The sequence below is a fragment of the Rhipicephalus microplus genome, chromosome 5 (genome assembly GCF_043290135.1).
Source record: "Rhipicephalus microplus isolate Deutch F79 chromosome 5, USDA_Rmic, whole genome shotgun sequence".
Lineage (NCBI taxonomy): Eukaryota > Metazoa > Arthropoda > Arachnida > Ixodida > Ixodidae > Rhipicephalus > Rhipicephalus microplus.
Window position 1 is genome coordinate 165,740,852 of NC_134704.1, and position 20,034 is coordinate 165,760,885.

The window sequence follows — 20,034 nt, forward strand, 5'->3', positions numbered from 1 at the left end:
GCAAAAACGGTACGAATGAAGAATGATCGCACAACAGCAGTTGGTGTTGTGCGATCATTTATTCTTCGTCGCGTTTGGGCACTGTTTCCGCTCAGTATTTATTAGCATGTTTGAGAAGTCCATTCGATTAGATATCCTCTCACAAATGCTCCCGGTACAAGAGTAGCCTCACGAATACAGAACATGTATTCATAGTGAATTGATTAGGAATACAGGGTTTTGGTTTTGGGACCTTACGTATCAATCAATACAGGGCCCTGTTGGAAGCGGGGGACAGCTGTAAACACATCGATATACTGATTGATTTGGCGCACAATGATCGTCATGGGAGTTTTCACTGAGGCTTGATTGCATATACTTGCGCTAAACTATGGTCACTGCTGGGACGGGGGGCGGCAAGAGCACCAATTCTTTTCTTTTGCATTGCACCGATTCAGATCAAGGTGTGCGCTTAAACTTCACTCGCACTTAAATGCCTCTCCAAACTACTCAGGTTGCTTGTTTTGGCCATTACCCACCACGGGGGTCAGTGGTTCTGGTGCTCGACTGCTGACCCACAGGTAGCGAGTTGGAATCCCGGCCACTGCAGCGATGTTTTTGATGGAGGCGAAAATGCTTGAGACCCGTTGTTATACTTAGGTCCCCGTTAAAGAACTCCAGGTGGCTGAAATTTCCGAAACTCTCTACTACGCTGTGTGTCAAATCGTATCCTAGTTTCGGGACATTAAAATCCATGAAATAAATTATTATTATTATTATTATTATTATTATTATTATTATTATTATTATTATTATTATTATTATTATTATTATTATTATTATTATTATTATTATTATTATTATTATTATTCACAACGCCAGAATGCGAACTCAGCCCAGAGATTGTGTCAGACGCACCGGTACTCCCCGAAGTGCTCGCTGTATCTCTAGGTTGGACAAAGATTCATCATAGCTTTGTCGCACTCACAATTACGCCCATAAAAGCATTCGTGTCGATAGCTGAGGCATCTGTTGAGTACTGTCGCATTCAATAATTTATTGCTAAACGCCGTCCTAGCAGTCGTAAGGTTGTAGGTGCGTGCGTGTTTTTAGGCTCACTGGACGCTGTGCAATAGGCGCACATGCATGTTTACCAGTCCATGAGCGAACAATGTCGGTGTGCGCACGCGATGCGCTATGCGGGACAACGGACCGCGCAGCACTGTATACACGTCACGGCAAAGAATGACCGTGCCGTGGCGCGCCTTTATCGCGGTGAGGCCTAATTGGCCGCCAAGCTTGCTGGCAACGCACGCAGCTCACGAAGAAGACCACGCGTGAGGACCAGTGCTGGCTGGTAGCACTCGGAGTCGGCTTCCGGTGCGCAGACACGCGATGCTACGAAAGAAAGAAAGAAAGAGAGAAAGAAAGAACAAGAAAAGTAGGAAAGACAGAACGAAAAAACCTTCCATACGAGCCCTCAGTGAGTGAGTGGTTGAGACTGGCATAAAGAAGACGCCAATACAGTGACCGATCCGCTCTGTCACGCCACACAACTCTTTCGGAAAGAAAAAGCGACGGGACGGGATGAAGAGTTCGTGAAGGACGCGTTTCGAGCTATTGTCTGGTGCTCGGGGTCACAGCTATTCAGCGCCCCTCTGGAACGCGCATCGTGGTGGTAACAAGTGGGGCTGCCGTGAGCGCCCGTTTCGCCGTAATCACGGCTCAGCTTTTCACCTTCTCGCGCTCGATTTCAGGCTATTACTTCATGCAGCCCTTTTATATTTAGAGGGCAACTACCACAGAAAGGCAGCGCATTCTCGCCTTTTATTTAATGATTACTTGGGGGCCGTGCTTGCGTGATGACATAATCATTGTACTAGAGGAGCAAGCCAAAGATCCCGCGGCGCAAAAGGAATGGAATGGTCACATGACTGCGGACTCCTGCTCCTGAAGCACTTAGCCCAGTATTCCACCACTGAGCCACACCGGTGCTTGAAGCACTGAGCAAAATTACAATTTTTGTGGGAGGGATAATTTGCCAAGGAATCATCTAACTCGTCAAGCAGGACGAGTGGATCAGCTATCGAGTTTTTTTTTTTTTTTACAGTGGTTTGCAATTAAAAAAAAAACAGCAGAAGAAAGCGTCTGCGCGATGTTCCCCGCAAAGCGCTTGCTGTCGATCATTAAAAGTTTGTGTCGTAAATGCTATTGCACTGCCCTATTTGAGTAATTTTGGCGATCAATATACCGCTAATGAATTCCTACTACATACTGCATGGTACAGAACATTGATTGATATGTGAGTTATACGTCCCAAAATCACCATGTCATTATGAGAGATGCTGTAGTGAAGGGCTCCGGAAATTTTGACCGCCTGGGGTTCTTTAACGTGCACCCAAATCAGAGCACACGGACATGGTGCAGAACATAGCGGGGAAAACTACATGCTGCAGAACATATGTCATCTCCTCACTTTACTTTTGCCATGAATTAGAGAGCCCAAGAGTTTCTGCCAGACATTAATTAGCAAAAGACTACAGGGATTGATTTTCGTAGCATACCTTCAATCGCTGTAATTTACATTGTATTACCGTGAGTTGAGTATCAAGGAGGCCTTTTTTCTTGGTATCTTTTGTCATCTTTTTACGTGCAACTTGAACAAGGAAGCACGCTTCCTCATGTGCCGTTAAGTCGCGGTAATTTGCGCAGAGCACTTACATAGGAAAGAGTAACTTCAATCATTGCCCCTTTCCTTAAAAAAAACAATTGCTCGTTATTGTTAATTTGAAAGTATGTTGGCTAGAGCAAGCAATACACATAAAATATTTGTCTTACAATCACAAAATTGAAATATCTACAACTTGAAGATAAAGTAATTGGCCCTTTCAAATTCGGTAATCCACCCGTTGTTACTTCGTTTCATACTTGACCAATGAGTCTCAAAAACTATGGCACTTACAGTACTTCCCGTTGTGCTACACGAACACAACGGCAGTTCCTCACTTACTGTGGGTCTCTCTAGGGTTTCTCACGTGGCGTGTATGTCACATCCCCGAGACACAGCTCCTTCATGTGATCTTGCAAAGTGTTCCCGAAAACTAGTTCGCACGGTTTCCCTCGACTGCGGCTTTCTTTCTTCACTAAAGGTACAGCACATGCTACCTGCGGATACATTTCACATTTGCAGGCCACGTTGTTGGGCACCGGTTTACTACAGTACCAGTAGACTTTTCGACACGTCATCGTTATTGCCGAGGAGGCTACTCATGGATAGTTTATCCCAAGTGTGTAGTGAATCGCATAGCTCATTCTAATTTTTCTGGTACCTGTCGTTTATAGCGTTACTACGTCAATCAACACTACACGTTTAGTGGTGGCCATAACACCGAATGCTTAAGCAAGCTTGCAATAGGTGAAGGTGATATGTCATTGCGTGGGCAGTGTTCTTGTGCTGTATGAATTACCTCTCTTACTGACTTGCATCTTTTGCGTCTATACGTAATTACATGCATAAGAGAAAACTGAAAAAAAGTTCGTGCAATGTATGCATCTATTAAAATTGTTATTGACAATTACAAATGATTACAAATTCTTATGCTACGAATGAACGCGATCATGCCGTAGCGTGTAGAGTGGCGAACTCAAGAAAACAACAACGAATGTGTGCGTGGACATTCCAGATCAGCTATACTCAACGAACTACGCCTAGTACGTGCTGGGAAAGATGGGCTTACAAGGAATGACCTGGAAAATAACAAGTTGGACATATGACAGTCTGCCATGCACGAAGGAAGCAGGAGGAGGGATTTAATCGTCGCTTAAACAATTGAGCAGACCTGCTTAAACATTGCCATTTGCCTGGCGTATTTCGAAAACTCACAGCGGCTTGTTGCTCCTGAGCTGTCTGCGTTCGCTCCGATGATGAATAATGTTCTGTCTGAACATCTGGCACAGTCAGCTAGCGCCGATGGTCAGGGCAAAAGCGACCGGCAGACATTTGAGTTACAGACCTACGGAGGCACTCGACCAATTATATTATGCGGTTCGAAATCGCGTGAGAAGCTGCGGCCACGACCACCCTACTGGCATCACTCCACGGAGATCGCTGTGCTAGACGTTTGATGAGATTCGGATATTTGAAATGGTCACCCACTGCTGACCTATAAAATGATGCCGGAAGGGTTTATGTGTTAGCACGCAACAAGTCACTAACAAAACGGTGGGCATATCGTGTCTTCCATTCGGCTTGTGAGGCCTTTGTATAGATAGCGTGCGGCGGTTTTCGTCTCTTTGTCAGGTCAGACCAATTGCATAAAAGCTTGAGCAACTTGGTCATTGAACAATCGACGGCCGCTCTCTCTTTTCCTACGAATCGGGTGACTCAGTCGCCTCCCGTTCAATTCTTCCCACGCACGGCTTCTGCACGTTACATATCTGGCTGGTGCAGACGCCGGTGACGTCGACCGAGCTGGTCTCGTTCGATGCCCCGGGGGCCCTGTGCTCCCGTTCGCGGAACGGAGCTGTCCGGTGAGCCTCTAATGGCAGTCCTATTATGTACCGGGACCGCGCGTGGTCAGGCGCGACGCTTGCCCGCAGGCACGCCGCCGATCTCACCAAGGACAAGGGCGGCGACACTTGAAAAGGGACTGCCCGAACCCTCGGCGCTGCTGCTGCTGGGTAGGAGCTCCTACCTGTCCCGTGTGAAATGGTGTCTGTGTCGCACACAACAATGGCAATCGAGTAGTTGGGCCACAACACTCGGTTAGTGTTTGTTGGGGCAGAATTGATCGAAACGACTGTTGCGCACAAGCGTGCTAAAAACAGGGAGCGAATGGTTTTGCGAGAAAATACTTGGTGTTTGAGAATGAAGTGAACTAGTTCAGATGGTTGCTTTAGTATTGCAGGTCGTAGATATAGATCATATAGCTATGCGTCAAGAGGTGCCTAAACCACGGCCGCTGGGGGCACACGGTGTGATACGCTTAAACAAGAGAGCGCTGTAGGGAGTAGGACGAAATCTTGAATCCGTCTTTGCCCAAAATAAAATGCCGAGTTTTTCAATCATCAAGCGTCATAACGACGTCATGATGCCACCAATCGGGTCTCGTGTGTTGGTATAGTTATGTAAAATTGTTGTCGCTGCCATTTTCTTTGCTTGAATTTCATGCTTGACACCACCCTTTTATGCTATTGTGAGGTTTACATTTCCAAAATATTTTTGTTAATGTCGGTGCTCTCGTACGAGCGAATATCTAACCTTGTCGAGGGTACCTGAGACACAATGAATTCGTTGTTGCCCCATTCCTAAGCTGTGTGATGTCAGTGAGCGTTAAAGAACAACAGATGGTTACAATTTTCCAGTCTTTGGTGCGCCTCATAATCAAATCATGATTTTGGCACGTAAGACCTCAGATAATAATATTAGCTATAATTAAGCAAGCGTTGTAGAAGGAGACGATGTTGTATATATGATAGAGTAGAAGCTCAGGGCGTTGCTTTTATCGAAAATTTGTGCAGACATCTCAGATGTTTTGGCTCGCGAAGCCTTCCTTGCTCTCTCGATTACCCTTCATGTGGTACAGTGTGCTTGTATACAAATTTATTTCAAGTAAAGTGTTCCTTAAGTTGAATGGTTGGCATTTGTAAACAATGTATTACTTTTTTTTGAACATCCTGCGAAAAACGAGCATAACATGGGCCGTTCAGGCCTACGCATGTCTATGGTCTAAGGTGGTTCAGGCTCCGAATTTTCGCTTGTAGGTCTCCAGTTCTGATTTCTATACCTATAGCTTTTACGCTCACTTCTTCACTGCCATTTTAGGTATAATAAATCGAGCGATGTCTTCTTTTCAACTCAATGTTGTCATTGCTTGTCAACTGAACTTTTATGTAGTGTATCGGTGGTGTTCGCTACAGCAATTTAAAAAAAATGATATAGCTGTTTCCACTCCTGGCATTGTATGTATACTGCGGTCAATTACTTACTGATATCTATATTATGCTTGCTTCGTACTTTACCTCACTTAAGGGAAATAAATAGGCCCAGTGAACTGTTACAGTATTTAGTCCAGTGAAAATTGTTTAAAGCCCTCCTGATGGGACTATTGAAACCGGGCGTACTGCATTCGTTTTCTTGCATCTTAGTGAGAGATCCCACAAACATTCAATATGGTCGCTATGTTGTCGTTTCAGTTAGCCGCTGATCAGTAGAGAAGGCACGGCAGAATGTGCCGTCTTGAGTGCAACGGTAAAAGTGTTGTGCTAAATAGACGATCACTCACATTGAGCAAAGTGCTCACCCAGTGCCCTGAAAAATTGACGATATTAGCGATATTTTAGCAAACAGAAGCCTGATGAACTGGTTAAAGTGAACATTACTTGTTGACCTTAGTACATTGTGTTAGTTTGTAAACGCAATAATCTTAGGATCATCTTGCCATGAATTGCACTAAAAACACAAGTATACACGCTCTCAGTGGTGTTATAAGCCAGGACTGATTTATACCCTTAGGGCTGAGTCCACAAATATAGTCCGTGTGCTTGCGTATTAGTATTATTTAGTGCATTACTCCCCTTTTCTCTTTATTTGTTGTACATTTACAGCATTCACTAATTTGTGGCATCATGCGCTAATGCCGCCTAGCTTACATGCTTTACACCCAAGTAAATAATAAAAAAGTCTTCCTAGCAAATGCTGAGATATCGCAATCGTCGGCAGCCGGAACGACGAGCCAATATTGTGTTTGTCACAATCATCGCTCGAGTGATTGCATTAAAAGTCATTCGCAGAATATTAAGTGTGTTAAACAACATTTCTTCCTTGCTTTTATGGTCACCAAAGTCACTGTGCTATGCCACACGTGACAATGAGTAGAGACAAGAAAGGCTGCAAGGGGAGAAAAATAAAATTTCATAAAATTACCAATCCGGAGAACAAAGCACGTGCTTCGTTCTTGATCCGGTTCTTTTTTATTCAGTTCATTCCACACCTGATCGCGCAGCAGAGGCAAGGACGGCCACAGGGTTGACTCACTGTTTTCGACGACGTCCTTGCCGGTTATAATGCTGGACGTCGGAGGCATGAATCATGGAGCACTGTAAATTTTTTGTTCTTTTTTGATTTCTCTGTCCTTTTCTTTTATTTTTACAGTGTGCAGGGAAGGGTGAGTTGAGCAATATTGAATCAGGCATAGACATAGAAAACCGCACTGCCTATGCTTTACTTATTCATTGCATGGCGAACCCACTGGGGTGGGCTGTGCTGGGGTAAATGCCAGCCAATTTGACAAACGATCTTCGCCCTTCCTAATAAAATTCTGGAAAAAGAAATGCATGTTCGTTTGCGTCCTGGAAAGCTTTTACAGCAGCCAAGCCGTCGAAAAATTGTGTGTCCTGGAAATTCGGCCCAGAATATAAAATTTGACGTGGCAGTAGTTGTTGAAATTATGTGTTTGTTACATCAGACAGCGATTACGTTGACTATCTTGCAGATTTTATGTTTATTCATTTGCTTTTATGGAATTGAGGACACCAAGCGCTCATGACGGCTTGAATAACTGCAACTCAGAGGCCGTGCTTACTATGGCACCCGCTTGCGTCAAAGCTCCGCTTGTACTGCTTTGGTCAAAATTGGTCATGTAGCTGAATGGTTTGATGGATGCTACATGCCCCTTTTTCGAAATTTTTACAGAGGTACATAGTTCTGGGTACTTGCTTTTAATGCGATAGCATGGCGTATGTGGTTGTGATATCCACGTTGTTATCGCATGACGTATATATGATGTGGCTTCCTAGTGAGGGCAGTATAGAAACTGCCACACCATGCTGTTATAAGTTGTTTACGTGATGAATTTTAATGGTGTGGTATTATTGAAGGTAATAATTTCATTTTACCTTTTAAGCGGTGGACTGTTGCGTGCACGGGGAACAGAGTCATGATGAAAGATGAGCCATATTTTTTAACACCAAGCCGTAATGAGTAATGTGGAAACCGTGCCGGCAAAACTGTACCATCTCTTATTATATGTTCCCCTGTGGCGGTATGCGTGAGTAATGCGTCAGGAATGAGGTTATCTGGGCCTGAACCAAACGTGATCAGAGCTAAGACGCGCATGCTGAAGGGCTGCGAGATATGGCTAGAAATCTGCCACCTCGGGAGGCCTCTAAACTTAGGCAGGACCTACAAGTACCTGCTTATAGGTCGACAGAGGGACGTGAAGAAGCCACAAGATTGATCACTAATTAGACACACAAACCTGAATATCTCAGCGCCCCATCGCATAACAGACAGCCACCTACGTATATCGCGGTAACGTCCACGATATTTCGGCGAAGCAATGCGGCAGCACCCATCATTGGGCATGCCCGTTCTTGTGGTTTGCGGAGCAACGCCGTAAAAGAGGCTCATGGCCGGGCACACTTATCCGCTCTCATTAGAGAGTCAATGTGCTGTGGTCAAGGGAGGAGGGAAGAGAGGATAGATATCCTCTCATTTGCTGCTCTTCGTCGTTTACCCCTCGCATCATCCTCGCATTCCTTCTTGGGCATCTTGCGAGGATAACTCGCAGCGGGTCGGACCGGGTCTGGCTATAGTGCAGCGTCCTGCGGTAATCGGTGAGCCGCACTTGAATTTCGTGGCCAAAACAAGGCCAAAGCCCGTGGGCGCCTAGCCTAAGCCTGATTGCGAGTCATTCACGGCTCCGTATGGCAGTAAAGAGAAGAGCGCGCGTGCCGCGAGTTGTGCACATGAGGACAGGGGAATATATGATCGAAAGGACGGCTCTCTGACGGAGAGTGCGATGTGGCGACACAGAATTGTGGATATTTGCATAGTGTAGCCCCTTAACAACCTGTTCGGCACGGATTTTGCCATCGAGGTTGCTGAAACACGTGGCTGTTAGAAAATCGAGTCGATTGACACTGCAGTAAGCATTCTTGCTGAGAATACGAACTGGGCATTTAGGGTGAAAAGCGAGTGCGAAGTAGCGAGCTTACCAGAAAAGCGGGATAAGAAGACTCACTCTTGTCGCCTCCAGTCGGAGGAATCGACGCGGAAGTATACTTTGTATAGCCACCACGTTCTTTGTATTATTGTACTTTGTTTGCTTCTTCCTGAGCTTACATCCAAGGGAAGAAAAAGAAAAGCATTCTTTATGCAAGCTTTATCATGCTGCATGTGAGGTTATTATTCCTTTAAACGGTACAGTTTGCTGTTAGTTTTTTCCTCCACTTTTGTGTGGCTCTCTACGGGGGTGTTATCTAAATGCATTTTGGGTGCTATATATTGTCGAATAAATAATTCTCTTTTTTTATTGGAAACGCAGAGTGTCGCGAAGCTCACATGGCTACATCTTCTGTATGTGTTCAAAATTCTTTACACATGCCATGGCTGTGGAAGCAGCATCATGCAGTCCAGATAATATTGATCGAATTCCACATACTGAAGCCAGAATATTTTTATAGAACGGTTTAGATCTGCTCCGTGACCTAAGTTCCCGCTCAGTAGAAGTAATTTGCTGCTAATTTTGTCTTACTGAGTGACACGACTACCGGCTTTATAGGCGGCTTCACCGCCTATGAAGCCGATAGGGCACATGGCCAGCGGGCGTGGGTACTGTACGTTCGGAATAACCTTTTGATACGTGTTGTTTGATCACGATCGGCCAGGCGTGCATCGCCACAAGGCACCGATATTTTTAGACTTGTTCACCACAGCTTTGTTTGTTGACCGAACGCATAAATCCGTGAGCCTCCCCTCGTGCGCCGTAAATAGACAACAACAAAGAAAAGAAGACAAGTGCACAAATAAGGTATATGGCTTAATTCGTCTAGCATGATGGCAGGGCATCGAAAGCAAGAAACGAAAAAAAAAAGGGCGGGGGGAGCTAGAACGGTTCTCAGATGTGAGGGTAAACCGTGAACGCTGAGGCGTATGTGAAGGTAAAAGCGGCCATAGTACCTTGTACCTTTGCTATAATGCTCATCCACCAGTATATTGTGAACAAAGAAAACAGAAGAATGAAGCAATGATGCCTACCTCGGTATTTCCCTTTGTTACTGATTCCTTGGCTCGTATTACGTCCCACATTGCCTGGTGGTCAAGGTGGTCTTGTTACTTGGCGTTTGAACTTACAAATACCCTTTGGTGGCAACTACGCTAAGCAATACAGTTTGCTTGCCAAATGAACGGGGATGAATTCCCCTGTTCGCACAGTTTACAGCGTTCGTGACGGTGTTGGCCAATATGTTCACGCCCACAAAGGCGTCTTAGTTGCATGAAATAACGTGACACAACCACCTCTTTGTATTAGCACGAAAGCGTTGTTTACTGGCTTCTAACGGATTCAGGCTCAGTCGGCTGCTTCCTCTCTTGACGTTCACCGACTATCCAAATGTCTTATATATCGTATAAGTGCCTATACCAAAAAGGAATAGTGATTTGAAATAAATATCAGCTATTTCACCGTAGATGAACCCGTTTTGTTGAATTACGCATTGCTAAGGCTTTAAGAAAAAAATAAGTCAGTCATATGAATAAGCAAGTAAGTACAACACAAATGACTGGGGGGTTGGGAATGCATGCGCACTACACGATAATGATTTTGCTATGTACCCCTCGTGAGGACGGTTACTTCTTGTTGACTGTTATCTCACTTATGATTATTTTAACTATTGGGGACGCAATAGTTTCTACTAAACTTTTTTAACTGCCAGTTCGAAGTCATAGCATTACAAGAGAGAAAGAGAGAGAGTAAAAGAGCGTGGACAACTTTATTAAAAACGAACGAAGGCCAGTCCTGGTCTTTTTAGCATTAGACAAACGCTTTATTATGACATAGGGAATCTCATGTTACTTCAATATCTGTTCATTTCAACACACTGATTATGCTCACATTAGGTTTCGCAACACTTTCTGTGTAGTTCTCCACCAGACTACGTTAATGAGAGAGAAACCTTTCACTCAGACAGACAGACACAGAGCTTTATTGAGGTCTTGAGAAACACTACCTCAAGGAGGTATAGCAGCGGGCCACTCCCACGTCTAAACTGGTAGACCGAGCCCCACTGCCCCGTCGTGGGCCCTCCGGACAGCCCAGTGTTGATGTGCAAGTACTGAGCTCCTGAGCGCAGAGCTCAGAAAAAAAAATCTTCGAAGTGAAACCATTGACTTAGAACAGCATCTTCCTCGAGACAACATAAATTGTCTGCGGTGGCGTATTACTATAAAAGCGTCGTTTGACCTCTGGAAACTACGGAACAGCCTATGGTGACAGGCAGCAATCAAAAGAGATTTTAAGAAAATAGCTGTTTTTTTTTCTCTCACCGACCCAGGTGTAATTTGCCTGAACCTTGCTTTCCCACTGCTGGTCTGAAAATGAGTATTTTAAGTTTCTACTTGATGAGCGATTCTACATGCAATATATTTGAACGAATGATGTCACGGGAGCTTTTCTGCACTGATACCAGAATCTGATGGCGAGGCATGCTGTTTAAGGGGGAGTTCAGAGTAATTACCCCGCGGAGTTCTTTGATGCTCTTATATAAAAATGTGCCCGAGTTTTCCCATTTCATTCTCGCCGAAATACTTCCGTTCGCGTTTGTAACAGAACAGGTTCGCTCGAAACGAATAAGTGACATAGCGTGGCCATGGCGGGTATTCTGACGTTCAGATTGAACAAGTTTTTAGATTTTGTTCTCACATATTCATGAGGGCGTGCATCTTATGCAAGTGGAAACGGAATTATGTGGCGTTATTGACAAGCGTTATATAATTATTCAGCAAAATGCACGGAACTTTTCTATACGGCTGTTTGGATAGTTAAGGCAATTTCATTTCTCTAATATTCGTGCAAACAAAGAAAAAAAAGGAAAACAAATCACTCTAGAAGAGTTTGTTTTCTGGCGAGTTGATGCCTTTGTTTGCTGCACATTTTATTACTGGCACAAAGCGAGAAATATGAAAAAGAGGGGAGGGAAGAGACAGACCAGTGCTATTCGTCTGTCTCTTTCCTTCTCTCTTTTTCATGTCTCTAGCTTTGTGCCAGTTACAAAATGTTCAGCAAAGGAAGGGTTCAACAGCTCTCTCGCAATGAGGCTTTAGTACCCGAACGTCACTAACAATTTGCTGAATTCAGAAAAGCTTCCTGAGAGGCTTGGTACATAAGCTCGCCTTCTATTTCAACAAATCCTATTAAGGTGATGTTGGTGCGTATGCCAGGTTTGGGCTACTCTTCATCACTTACTTGGTTTTTTGCATCATAGTTTTCGTTGTAACCTCTGCTGCTTGAATAAGTGCATGTACAGGGAGATTCGCCTGCTAAATATTTCATTACTACAATAAAGCTGTTCCCCCCCACTGTGTTTCCGTGCGGCATACTTAGACAGAAAGCAGCACAAAAAAGCACCTGTAGAAAGCAGCAGAAACAAACTTTATTTTGAACGCAGGACTGATAAATGGCGCTACCGTATTGCAGGGACGACTTCTTGACAGCTACAATTTGTAGAATTTAAGCAACTTTATATCTACACGTTGTTGAGGCTTCAGGCTCTCTTGACTGCTCTGGTTTCTTCGCGTTCGGGCAGGTGGTCGAAAAACTTGAATGCAATAAGAGCTGCTGTTGGGGGAGCAGGACTCGAGGGCCGAAGAGAGATACAAGCAGTTTATTACATTTGTACAGTGTGCGTGCACACACACACACACACACACACACACACACACACACACACACACACACACACACACACACACACACACACGCACGCACACACACACACACACACACACACACACACACACACACACAAGTTGGCACATGAGTGAGAAATAAGGGCTCCCTTTAAAACCCCTGACAAAAAAGGGGCGACACTTGGGCAAAAATGTGACATCAACACAAAGATACGAGAACCAAATGACTGACGAGCTCCCTATTCCACTTCCGCAGATAAGTTAACATGATAAGGCCAGTGTCAATTGAATCAGCTGTTCTACAGATTCATCAACGCTGTATGCCCCCATTTTGCGGGAGCATGGTTCTCCCATCGATGTAGTACACCATTATTGGAGTGTCCGCGACAAGCCGTGAGGTAATTAATGGCGTCGTCGTGCTTCCCGGGGTGGTCGGCTGAGTGCACGGCGTCCGCCCATGAATGGACGGGTGGATTCGAGGGGCGCGGTTGGCACTTACCCAGCGTGGTTCGAGGCCGAGCGCTCGCGTTGCTCGCACCGCTTCCAGCGTCGCGGGTTGAGCCATGCCCACGGTTGCCTACTGCCCCGATCCTGCTTGTTTTCCTTCAACGTACACATCGAAAGAAAGAGCGTGAAAAATTTATCTGAGGAGAAAAAAAAAAAACGTGGTGCACGCATAAGGTATGGGCGCCTATATTCGCCCAGATTTTAAGACAGACCTAAGCTGCGGCTGTTGCAAATAAATAGATGGGGTGGTTGGTCTCATTAGAACACGCTGTATCAACACAGAGATTGCAACTTTCAAAAGGTAACTTCACAAGAAACACACAAACAGCACACGAGCAAATCATCGCAACGTTAAACAGCTAATTGTCCAAATGCGCTGATAAATAAAACATCAGCATCACAAAATAAATAAATAGGTGAACGAATAAATGCCCCCAAAACAAGCAAGAACGAGCAAGTAAACATACAAAAGAAAGCTTTTACATCATAATGGGTCTCATATGTCCACAGCACACCAGCTGTTTTGGCTATTCCAATCTTGATCTGTTTTAAAGAATCATCTGCTCACGTACGAATAATTCGCATTAGGGTCGGTGTTCACCACTTCATTGTCTTCGAAGTTCTACCCACAGTCTCCATTCCCCTCCTGCTCTAAAGAACCTTGCGGTTAGCGGTTGTCGAAATGTTCTCGCATTCAACAAAGGTAGCTCGAGATTCTTTTAATTTATTGTTTTCAGATTTTTCGTCGTTGGACTAGGAGTATAGAAAAGTGAATGACAATAAAACTGCGGTTGGTTTAACAGGAGCGGTATTTTTATTGCGCAATGCCCTTACACCGCCGTTCCGACGCAGTGTTGGCTCACTCTATCAAAAGTGGGCCAATTAAAACACCAACGCTATCCGCTTCCAAAAGGACGGATATACGATGGCCTACACCGGTTCGCCACATCAACTAGCCATGGTGTCCTTCTATCTTTCTTAATCACACCCTCTCATTATATCATGTAGCTGTGGTTTTGCGGCCGTCAGCTGATAGGTCCCCGTTAATCAGCGCCAGTCCCTGTTTCGCTGCAAGAAATGAATTGATCAGCGAGCACAGCCAGGTACTCCTTCCTCCGTTCACGGCGGCTCTCGGCATCGCGTGAGCCTTTTAAGATTGAGTCGGCCCGCAAATGGAGCAGCGCAGCATTTGCAGTCGCAAACGAAAGCAGCGCGTTGCCGTCAACGTGTCACTTGACCATTAGCCATGGCCGTCTCTACAAAATCAGGCAGCGTACGTTGTTCTAGAGACAATGTGTCAAGCAGAAATTCTAAAGGTGTCAATAGAATGCCATTAAACGCGTTTTTCTCTGTCATAACGCGCATACGCTGTAGCTACACTTCTGAACTGGCGCTGCCGCATTTAGCGTCATTTCGTGGAGTCTCGTGATTCATAACTTCTGGCAGTCGTTGTATCAGTCTCACTATCTGAAAATTGAAGGGCGTTTGTAGCGGAGTTCTGATCAAGCAGTCGCCTAAATGAAAGTGAATGAGACAGAAATCGTTTTAAGCTGGGTTTAATACAGAGCGAGCTTAATACGTGCAAATGATCACCGCAAGGACACTACTGTGCCTATCATTGCCCTAAACCGGAAGAAGAAAGATATTCATTACTGTGGAGCGATGTCTGTGCGATAGGTACGCGGCCAGATGTCTTATGAAAGGCAGTGCTTTTAGCATGACGCAGCTTTAAGAATACCCGTTTCTTATATTGGCTTCAACAGTATAGCGAGCCGGCGAACAGCATCCAATCGGCTTTGCCCTAATCTACCTCTGCAATTTTTGCACGAAATATAAAATTTACAAGGTTGGGTATTTTCGGTGAAGCACGAAGTCCACATCAAAAAGGCGTTGGGAATATTATTCTTCACAGGCTTCATTACCTGTCGATCGAAACGTAATAATAACTGTCAGAGTTTTACCTCCCAGGGCCACGACATTGCTGCGGGAGACACCGCAGAGGAGGATTTCTGAAATTTCGACAACTTTGCGTTTTCTAACGTGGCACCGCCGCGGTGGTGTAGTGGCTAATCTGCTAGGCTGCTGACGCGCAGGTAGCAGGATCGAACCCCGCTGTATTATTGGTTGAGGCGAAGATGCTGTAGACCCGTGTGCTCAGCTTGGGTGCACGTCAAAGAACACCAGGTGGTCGAAATTTCCGGAACTATTCAGTGCGGCGTCTCTCATAATGATATGGTGGTTTTGGAACGTTAAACCCCACATATCAATTAGCAATTTTCTAACGTGCAGCACCTGCCGTAAACACAATTAATAGCCAATAACTCATTCGTTTCTTCTTTCTATTTTGCTTACGTCACTCAGGATAACTACAGAGTAAATGAGCGGTGATGTTTCATTTTTATTTGCTAGAAATGTCGATAAACGTATTCTACACTTAGTAGAAAATAACTCTGGATGATGTCGTGTACTTATGAAACGCAAACTAGAATACAAGAACAACAAGGAAATGGAAATGATAGTTCCAATGAGGTCAGACCAGACGCTGTACTATGTCGATTGGTGCATTCCTACAATACTTCAGAGATCTGAGTGTCGATTTCACTCCAGTTCTACGTACACATGGACAGCACAGAATTGCGAGCGATGACATCAATTTTTCAGCTTTCGGCGTCTCGTAGAAAACGCCTGTCGCTGGTCCCCGCTTCTCTGCGTCCTACGTCGGCTGCTATGGCCGGACAGAGAGCTTCCGTGGGCGAGGGCGACCAGCCGACAAGCGAGCCGTGTCGTTGCAAATGAGGACGCCGATTGCATCTCCACCTTCGTTGGATAAGCGCAACGGCCACAGAAATATTTCTTATCTTCCCCCGGTTTTGTCAACTGGAGCGCGTACTTTCTCGTTCGCGAACAAATGGCGAAATGTACTTGCACGCGATGGCTGAGAACAGCTTACGACAAGTGAACACTCGAACAATCGTGTGAAACACAACCACTGAAGTTCTAGTATGGTGTGCGTGAGCAAAGGGACCTGAGAGAAGGAGAAAAATAATTAACAAAACAATATACGCGATGTTTCAAGCTATGCTTCACTGCATTACGTACATGTGTGCGGCGAAGCCACAGCTACATAGAAAGGGGGAGCAAGGAAATTCATATCAACTTTCTTCACTGTATCAAAAGCGTAGAGAGGACTTCAAGGAGCCCCCAAAATCTTTTTATGTATCTTTGTGTTTGTGTTAGTGTATTTTTGTGGCGTTGGAGTGGTGGTGAAATGGGCACTCCAACCACTTAACTGACTACTGCTAAGTAACACTCTCCAAGTGAAATGTGTAAAAGTATGTTGGTGCCTCGACAACGAAGGTCCACTTATTGACGTTTCTGCTACAATTTCTTAGATTACACTATATTAAACTAAGTCACTCAGCCATGAATCATACAGTTAGGCTTAAAGCTTTATCATCTTCCCACACCGCTTAGTATTAGAACCACCCGGACCGCCCGCAGCGTGGCCAGGTGCGTGCACACTGGCGGCACGTTTTCGCCTCTGTCGTCTCACTCGCCGCCACCGACAGAACGACCTATTTCACCGGTAGGCTCGGCCATAGAGTTTCTCAATATACACTAGAGGGAACTGTGGCGCTAGTGTCTATGGGAGCTGCAACACACGGCGCTTCAGCGAGCATGGGAATGATGGGTAGTACACACATTTGTCTAATATTCGTACTTCTGGCTTGCTTCTGGCTCCGTGTGTGTTCGTGTGGCTTGGAGCTGTTTTTTCATGAAAAAATAAATTAGCAAATGTTCACCGTTTGCGCTTCACAACCTTATTATTTTAGGCTTACTATTTCGAATCAAGTCACTAAGTTGAAAATGGTTTGTTTTTTCTTTCAAAACAAAATCAAAACACAGCAATAAACGAAGCCGCAAGTACGATTCGCCGCCCGAAAGTACCAATACTAGGCAAATGTGTGTCCTACCCATCATTCCCTTGGTCGCTGAACGATCGCAGCGCCAGAGTGCCCTCAATTTAATTTTGGGAAACTCTTTGGGCTCGGCAAGGCGTACGTCTTGCCGACACTGGACGAGAAGCTCTCGTATTCCGAGCGTGCCTAAGGAAGAGGTTGCCGTCGAATTTCGTCGTGGTGCAGTCATTTGCGCCGTCGTTCTGGCAGGCGTGTATGGACATCGCTTAACTCCACGAGAACACGATTCCAGCCTTTCATTGTTACAGTTGCTTGTTTTGTGGCTTTCTTGTGGATCTTGATGAAGTTTTTGGGCCACTTGCGTAAGGCCACTTTTGAACGCTTTTTAATCTCACTGTACTCGTCTTTTAGGTTGCGTCGGATTGATTCCGATTACATCAATAGAGACCAGCGTTTGTAGGAGCAATTTGCCCGAGACAAAGCAGGCAGGCAGGCAGGCAGGCAGGCAGGCAGGCAGGCAGATAGGTAGATATGTAGATAGATAGATAGATAGATAGATATATAGATAGATAGATAGATAGATAGATAAATAAATAGATACATAGATAGATAGATAGATAGATAGATAGATAGATAGATAGATAGATAGATAGATAGATTTTGAACTTTTAGAGATCCCATCAAGAAATAAAAGTAGCATACCGGGAACATTATGCCGACATAAGCCATATTTCTATGTGCCTTCGATCTTCCTTGTTATACTTGCCTGTTTCCATTCCCATTTTGCTCTATTCATCTCTCTCCACATGCAGGGTAGCAAACCAGACGCCATTTTCATTATTCGTCCTACATATTTCCTTTTTTTACCCCCCTCTATCAATATGTTTGATATGCACAGATGTACATACAAGATCGCAATAAACAAGTGCTTTCCCCTTCTTTTTCGTGTGTAACAACTCTACGCCACCGCAAAAAGCTTCGTTACAAGCACCTCCTACCTACAACAAATAATACGAGTTATCGGTGCATTGCCTAGGCCACTTATTTAGGCGCAAATCACAAGAAACATAATGATAACAAAAACAATGAACATAACGACATGTAATTGTGATTACTCGAACTAAACTGAAAAGGCAAGAAATAAAAATTTCTGACTTCAATGCAGTCTAGAGAATGCGCATCACGCATAGGCGTTCACCATACATCTATCTGCAGGACTAAAAAAATGTTCCAATATACAGATGAAGGGGGAAGTGAACGTGCATTTGCCTTTAACGGTTTCTGAACGCTTCCTTATTTTTGACGTTACCTTAAATAGCCATAGATTATACAGATTGACTTAGTTGCTACAATTGTTTTATTCTTATCGCAACTGTTATGAATTATCAAGTGACGTATAACCGCGGCCGTGCAACCAGTAACAAAAAATGCTGTTTAGTCTCACGACTATGCATCCAACGTTGTGTAACTGGACTCCTCGCTGACTTTTCTAATAACGCATATAGGATGGAGGTATCAACAGAGATTTAATCGTCGAAAGATTGGGTTCTTTTTTTTTTTTTGCGGTCGTCACGTAGAAATCGAACGTATTTAGTGACACGGCATTACGCTTTGAGAGTTCGTTTTTGTAGTATATTGTAGCTCTGCACCCATATGTAAAAAAAATTCTATGATAATTTTATTCTTCATAAAATATTTTAGCTAATCATATTGTGGGGCATATCCTTAAGAACTCCTCTTGGCGCAAGGAAAGAGAACTTAGAGGGACAATTTTTGTGAATGAGAGGGCTGATTAATTTTTGTAGTAGAGTGCTGGACCATATAATCACTGAAATTCGTTGCTACATTCATTGGCGCATATAGACAAACAGTGTTAAACGTATACACGAAGCGGCCGTGGGTTGCCTGGCGTAAAGCTCTCATATTTCCGGTTGTAAGGAAGGTTTTGCCCAAGAAAAGGAAAGGCAGTCACCACCGTCTCTTGAGGGGCTCTTTCATAAAGAAGGTAATGACAAGTTACAGCTGCAAAAGCAGCTTATTCGGTCAATATCTGAATCTCGGGATTTTCGCAGCGCTTTTCCCAGCCTTTCTCGCACTCCAGTGGCCGTCGGCAGCATACGTGCCACTTGTCATTGTAGGACCGGTGCGCCGTTTCTTCTGTAGTTGATGCACTGGGAGTCCCACAAAAGAAAAGAAAAAATGAATACAGCTACGAAAGAGTGACGACAGCTGTGGGCCCAATTCACAAGGCGCTTCTTCGGGAGATGGGCCTCGCCGAGATCGAGGCACGCGCTGAAGGCAGCTGTCGTGTCTGGCGTGGCAGAAATTCACCGAAGCTACGCACACGTTTGGCCGCGCAATGCGGCTACTATACGTGGTGGGACAGGAGAGGAAACATCGCATCGTGACATCAAGGAAGGGCGCTCCGGCCTATTTGGGGAGTGAGCAATAAAACGGCTGCCGTTGTTGTCCCGTTTTGGCTAATGTGACCGTTCTGCGTGGGCCGGGGTGACAAGCAGTGCACTGATTGGACCGCGGCCCCTTCGCGGCTCACTCTGTGTGTCCACTAAAGTATTTTGTTCCGAGAGGGAGAAGGGGAGAGAGAGCGTTCACAACAGAGCAGTGAAAGCGGTGAATGTGTTTGTCGATCAAGGTCGGCAGGGGCACAAGTGTGGCCATTCTTTTCAGGATTCGCTTCTTAAATAGTGCGCGACAACCGACACTTTCTGAACGCGCAGTAAAATCGTGGAATGAGCGTTGGTAAATACTCGAAGTACGATGTTCCGTCATTAAGTTGTTTCCAAGTATGTTAGAAGCGTCATGACGTTATGCAGCTAGTAAAGGCAACATGCACATAAATTACACTAGCACGATAACATCAGCGGAACTTCCAACTCGTTCATTTCAAGCAAGCAGCTTGTATGTATTCTTGTAAATCTT

General features: G+C 44.8%; 1 protein-coding gene across 1 annotated transcript in view; it reads left to right on the plus strand.

Moving 5' to 3' along the window:
- LOC119174137 (uncharacterized) overlaps positions 1 to 20,034 on the plus strand; it is a 149,451-nt gene that overhangs the window by 61,341 nt on the left and 68,076 nt on the right. The window lies entirely within an intron of this gene.